The sequence below is a fragment of the Carlito syrichta genome, unplaced genomic scaffold, assembly GCF_000164805.1.
Source record: "Carlito syrichta isolate Samal-C Ts95f unplaced genomic scaffold, Tarsius_syrichta-2.0.1 Scaffold309262, whole genome shotgun sequence".
NCBI classification, from domain to species: Eukaryota; Metazoa; Chordata; class Mammalia; order Primates; family Tarsiidae; genus Carlito; species Carlito syrichta.
In genome coordinates this window covers 404,952-411,780 of record NW_007253358.1, presented here as the reverse complement: position 1 = coordinate 411,780, position 6,829 = coordinate 404,952, and positions in this window count along the sequence as shown.

The following is a 6,829-nucleotide window of genomic DNA, read 5'->3' as shown; positions in this document are numbered from 1 at the left end:
GGGCTCAGGCAATCCACAGTCCTCGGCCTCCCAAAGTGCTGGGATTACAGGCTGAGGCACCAAGCCTGGTCTTCCTATGTTTAGACATGTTTACACACACAAATACCACTGCATTACAATTGCCTACAGTATTAAAAAAGGTAACATGCTGTATAGGTTTGCAGTCTAATAGCAACTGGTTATACCATATTATAGCCTAGAGGTACAGTAGACTATACCATCTAGGTTGACATAAATACACTCTATGATGTTTGCACAATGACAAAATCGCCTAAAACTCATTTTTCAGGATGTATCCCCATTGCTAAACAATGCATGACTTTAACAATTTTAAGGATAATGGAAGTCAGGTTTATCACCATCAGAGATAGGGCTTACAAACATAGAAAGAAGCTGGGTAGGGTGGCTCATGCCTGCAATCCCAACACTTTGGGAGGCCAATGTGAGAGGAATTGCTTGAGCCCAGGACAGAAAGAGAGAAAACCAGAATTGAAGCCAATAATGTTGGATTAGAATTGAAGATATTAGTGTGAATTCATGGTTTTTAATATATATAAATAATGAAGAAATAAATATTGATGCATGTGTTTGCGCACATTTGTATGTATACACATATATTCCCTCACTCTCTCCATTGAGGATACCTGGAAGCATTAACTTCCCAATAGCAGTGAGCATAACTATCCCCCAAAATTTGGTTCTGAAATAGCATTTTTTCATTAAAAAGAACCAGAATTCTGGGAGAAATCACTCATTCTAGGTTTAGGGCAGAAATAGTACAATATAAGACCAAAATATCTCATACAAAAAAGCAAGGGCATGCATAGGGAATGATGAGACATGGAAGAAAAGGATACAGAAGCCAGTTGGAAGGAGCACTCACTTACTAGCCAAGAAAGTGAAGACACAAAAGTTCATGATAACCAAAACCAATGTGTGATTCTAACTTGGATCTTTTAACTATACAAGATAATACTGGTCAAGTGAAGAAATTTGAATAGGGCCTGAGGATTAGATGGTAATACTGTATCCCTGTTAATTTCATGATTTGAAGGATTATTCTAATGGTTATATAGGAATATGTTATTGCTTCCAAGAAATATATATTAAAGTATCTGAGGGACGTAAGGTAGGAAGCTTACTCTCAAATGGTTCAAGGGGGCAAAAAAATTTGTACTATTTGCTGTCACTTTCTAATTAATAGGTACAAGTACACTAGTCGCTATATCACTTCCCATTCTTCTCACCATAAGTATGAATGAGTGGGGAAAATAATACTCCAAGGTGGCCTTAGTAGAAAAGATCATAAGAAAGCTATTAAGTCGCCATAGAAGAAAGGACAAACATGAGTAAGACCAAAAATTCAGCCATGAAAATAACCTTAGGGACCACTAGCTAAAATTTGAGACTGTATTCTAAACCAAAGCAATCGAATTTAAACATATACAACTAACAAACCGCTTAACACCAAAGCAGGATATATGATAAATCCTGGGGTAAAGGGCCATGAAAGCATCTGAAAATGAGAATTTTTAAAATAAAAATGTGTAAATATAATTTACTTCTCCATGCTCCTAACTTCATTTCGAAAAAAAATCAACAGGTTTCTATACTGATAATACAAAGAAAGATGAAAAAAGTCTGGTAACTACCTTCAAAATTAATTCAGTGTAAGTGGGGAGATCAATACAAAGTAGTAAACGACAAGGTGAAAAAAAGTACCAAAACTAAGAGGAAGAAACATGGTTGGAAATAGAGAAGAAGGAGTAATTAATTAACTCTAGCTGAAAGAAACCATTTAGTGAGTGCCTTCATATACTAAGTCAGTACTGGGACTCTCCCAACCCCCACCAGGAAAAAGAAAAAAAAAAAGAACCAGTATTCACAATCTAGCCAAAAGGAGAGAAGCAGAAAACCAGAGTGTGATTTAAGAGTCTCATCACCAAACAATGAATGGGGAGAAAAGAAAAGTCTGAATATACTCTTAGAGTATGAATAGATAGGAGCACAGGGATGTAGGCAAGATAGGAGCAGTATGTTAAATCTGAACAGATTTAAAGAAGCAGCAACATGATCTCATCAGAGATTGATGAAAACAGTCTGAGAGTAGTATGAAAGACTGTTAAACAGAATGAAAAACTAGTAGAATGGAGACAAGTTGCCACCATCTCTGAGATAATGTGTGTGAATACACTTTAAGATTAAAGCATCTTTGGTCTCTTCGTTAAAGTAAAATAACCCAGACTAAGTTCAATGACAGTAAGAACACCAATACAAAGTTAGAGAACAATTTACAACTTTCTAGATTTATTCTACAACTAAAAATAAAACTAAACAGGGCAAACATAAGCCAGATTTGACATTTTGGCATTCTTCTTTTATATCTTTAGACTAGAAAAACTCTAAAATTCAGTACAAATGATTAGGGAACTCATATACCCATAAAAACTACTGCTAAGAATATCATGCCATTCAGCACACATTTAAGTATCAATAAAGCCTAGCTGCATCAATCACAAGGTAGAAACCCAAATCTAGTCAGCTGGTCCCTTAATAAAACAGATAAAGAAGTGTGTAATAAAACGTGTTATCACCATGAAAAATGAAGGTATAACTACTTGTTGTTGTGTCAAAAGCACTCAAGCAAGTGTTTTAATCTACCTCTTAAAGAGAAAAAGATTATTTTTCAAGATGGCTGATGAAGTTGCTGGTGAATGCTCAAGTTTTGAGTGGAAAATGGAGGGAGAGTTAACAGGAACTGCCAAAGTACCCATGCGAGCAAGCTGAGGTACACAGGAAAAAAAAAAAAAGTCCAGCTGTGAGTCACAATCAAAGTGCTCAGAGCCAGCCAGAAAGGGTGTGTGGGAGTGCTTCCTTCTCCCCTCACCTCTCCAACAATCTGCTGACAGCTAAACAGTAGGGAAGCCCTTCTGCCCCCAGGACCCAGGGCTACGCTTTGGTGGCAGTCGGAGATCTTCCTAGAACAGAGAAATGGGTGACCAGTTGCACAGCCATGCCACTTGCTCCCTGCCGCCCAACCCCAGGCACAGGCTAAGAAGATGAGCACCTTGCTGATTACCCAACCACAAGAACACTGCTCATTCACCTGAGAACTACAACAACACCGACCACCCACCAACTTCCCCCACAACTTGCGCTGACTCTGGCAACCCAAAATATCAGAAGAAAAGAAACTACCAAAATCAGAGCAAAACTAAATGAAATTGAAACCAAAAAAAAAGTACAAAGAATCAACACGTGGGAGCTAAACACTGAATGCACACAGGCATAAGGGTAGAACCAACAGACACTGGGGAATCTTAACAGGGGGAGATGAATAGGAGAAAGGGTTGAAAAACCACCCATTGGGTACCATGCCCCACCTGGGTGACAAACTCAACAGAAGCCCAAACCTCACCATCTCACAATATACCTATGTAACAAACCTGCACATGTACCCACTGAAGCCTAAAATAAAGTAATTTTTTAAAAAAGGATCAATATAACAAAAATTTGGTTCTTTGAAAAGATAAACAAAATTGATAGATTCCCAAATTACAAAAAAAGAGAGAAAATTCAAAAAAGTATCACCAGAAACAAAAAGGTGACATTATAACCAAGCCCATAGAAGTAAAAAAGATCTCAGGCCCGGCTTGATGGCTCAGCCTGTAATCCCAGCACTTTGGGAGGCTGAGACAAGTGAACTGCTTGAGCCCACGGGTTTAAGGCCAGTCCGGCCAACTTGGCAAGATTGTGTCTCTACAATAAATAGAAAAAAATTAGCCAGGTGTAGTAGCACACACCTGTAGTTCTGGCTACTTGGAAGACTGTGAGGCAGAAGGATCACCAGAGCCCAGCAGGTCAATGCTGGGGTTGTCAGTGTGCTGGGGCTGTGAGTGTGCCACTGCACTCAAGCCTGGGTAATAGAGTGAGACTCCAACTCAAAAAAAAGATCTCAAAGATTACTGTAAGCATCTATATGCATGTAAACAAGAAAATCTGGAGGAAATGGATAAATTCCTGGAGACATACAAACTCCCAAGATTGAAACAGGAATAAACTGAAACCCTGAACAGATCAATAATGAGTCATGAAATTGAATCAGTAATAAAAACCTACCAACCCAAAAAAAGTCCTGAGCCAGACAGGCTCACAGCCAAATTCTACCAGACATACAATAAAGAGCTGGTACCAATCCTACTGAGACTATTCCAAAAACCAAAGGAGGACAGACTTCTCCTCTACTCATTCTATGAAGCCAATATCATCCTGATATCAAAAACTGGCAAAGATATAACAAAGAAAGAAAACTATAGGCTGATGAACATAGATGCAAAAGTTCTCAACAAAATACCAGCAAATCTTATCCAGCAGCACTTCAAAAAGACCATTCACCATGATCTGGTAGGTTGTTAGTTCAACATACACAAATCAATAAATGCGATCTACCACATAAACAGAATTATAAACAAGAACTACATAATCATCTCAATAGATGCAGAAAAAGTATCTGATAAAATCCAACATCCCTTCATGATAAAAATCTTCAATCACCTAGGCATCAAAGAAATAACACATCTCAAATTAGTAAGAGCAATCTACGACAAATCCACAATCAACTTTATACTGAATGAGAAGAAACTGAAAGCATTCACCCTAAGAACTTGAACAAGACAAAAAAGACCACTCTCACCACTCCTGTTTAGCATAGCACAGTAAATCCCATACATACAATCTGTTCTGTAAAAAGTTTATAATACTTTTCACACAAATGATACATAAAAAAACCAAAAAATAAAACATTTTTAATCTTTTCGTACAGTACCATGAAAAGTACAGACGTACAGTCCAATAGCTGGCATAGAGTAAACAGGCAAGAAGAGTTACTGACTGGAAGAGGAAAAAAAGGTGTGAGATGGTAGAACTGAAGGACCATCAGCAATAGGAGACGGAAGGTAAGCTGCAATTTCACCCACACCTGACATTGATGACACAGGTTCTGGTTCCTTGCTTGATTCAATTCTATCTACCCTCTATCTACCTCTTGGGTAGTAGCTCTTTTTTTCTTGTCATAGATGACATGGAAGCACTGGATTATATTCTGAAGACTGCTACTGCAACCTTACTATACCATTCTATATTTGGGTCCTGTGCCTCAAAAACTAGCAGGGCCTCCTCAAATAATGTGAACACACATTCATAACTTAGAAAGTTCACAACTTGAAGGTTCATGTGTAGGATACTTACTGTATCAAAGTCCTAGTCAGTGCAATTAGGCAAGAGAATAAATAAAAGATATCCAAACAGGAAAAGAAGTCATCAAATTATTTCGTTTCACATATGATATGATTCCATAGAAACTTCTCAAAAGAAGGCATATATTCAGCCAACAAACATAAAAAATTGTTCAACATCGACTAATCAACACAGAAATTTAAATACAAACCACAATGAAATACCATCTCACACTTGTCAGAATGGCTTTTATTAAGTCAGAAACAACAGAGGTTGTGGAGAAAAGAGAACACTCATACCAATGGCGGAAATTTAAGTTAGTTCAGCCCCTGTGAAAAGCAGTCTGGAGATCTCTCAAAAAATGAAAAATTTAATTACAATTTGACCCTTCCTATAAAAATTATTCCAAAAGTAAAGGCATTCCATGTGATGTTTTAAAATTATCACTTCCTAAATAATTTAGTATTGGGAAATCAGTCATCATTACATTGTAATTTGACTCCTCTTAAGCTCTCATTTTGGGCACAGCACCGCAGTAAAGAAGATTCTAAATATGGCTTACTACTTACCAGAGACACAATGTTTTTATCTAACATTGTGCATATACAATATGATTATGATAATATTTACCAGAAAAAAAGGCTATATTTAATCCTCAAAAGTTAAATATCAGTTAAAAGTTTACTGAGTTCAAAAATTCTCAGTTAGCCTGAGTAGATACAAGGTTAAAAGTCAAGAACACCAGACTGAGTGTACAGTAAGAAGTAAACTAGTTCCCACTCTACCAGTATCAATTTACTCAACTCCTATGGAATTCATCTTAGTCTGAAATAGAAAGCAGTAGGTGGTCCATAGCTACTTCAAAGGATTATTATTAAAGTATAAAAAAAAACTGGCATCCAATTCCTTAGTAAAACCCGAAATGCAGCCGGGCTCGGTGGCTTAGCATGTAATCCCGTACTTTGGGAGGCTGAGGTAAGTGGCTTGCCTGAGCCCGCGGGTTCGAGACCCGCCTGGGCAACTTGGCGAGACCTCATCTCTACAATAAATCAAAAATTAGCAGGGCGTGGTAGTGCACACCTGTAGTTCCAGCTACTTGGAAGGCTGAGGCGGAAGGATCACCGGAGCCCAGCAGGTCGAGGCTGCAGTGGCCGGGAGTGGCCACTGCATTCCAGTCTGGGAGACAGAGTGAGACTCCAACTCAAAAAAAAAAAAAAACCCCGAAATGCACAGGCCATAAGAGATAAGATAGACAAGTGGAACCTCATTAAACTGACAAGCTTCTGCAAAGTCAAAGAAACCATCAAGAGAGCAGGGAGACTAGACTATTTGCCAACTCCATGTTTGACAAAGGTCTAACATCAAGGATCTACAAGGAACTCAAACATGCTGAAAAGAAAAAAACAAACAACCCCATTACAACATGGACAAAAGATATGAATAGACACTTCTCAAAAGAAGACATACGAGCGGTCAACAGATACATGAAGAAATGTTCAACCTCACCAGTCATCAAGGAGATGCACATTAAAACTACACTGAGATACCACCTAATTCCAGTCAGAATGGCCATTATCAATAACTCAAAAAATAA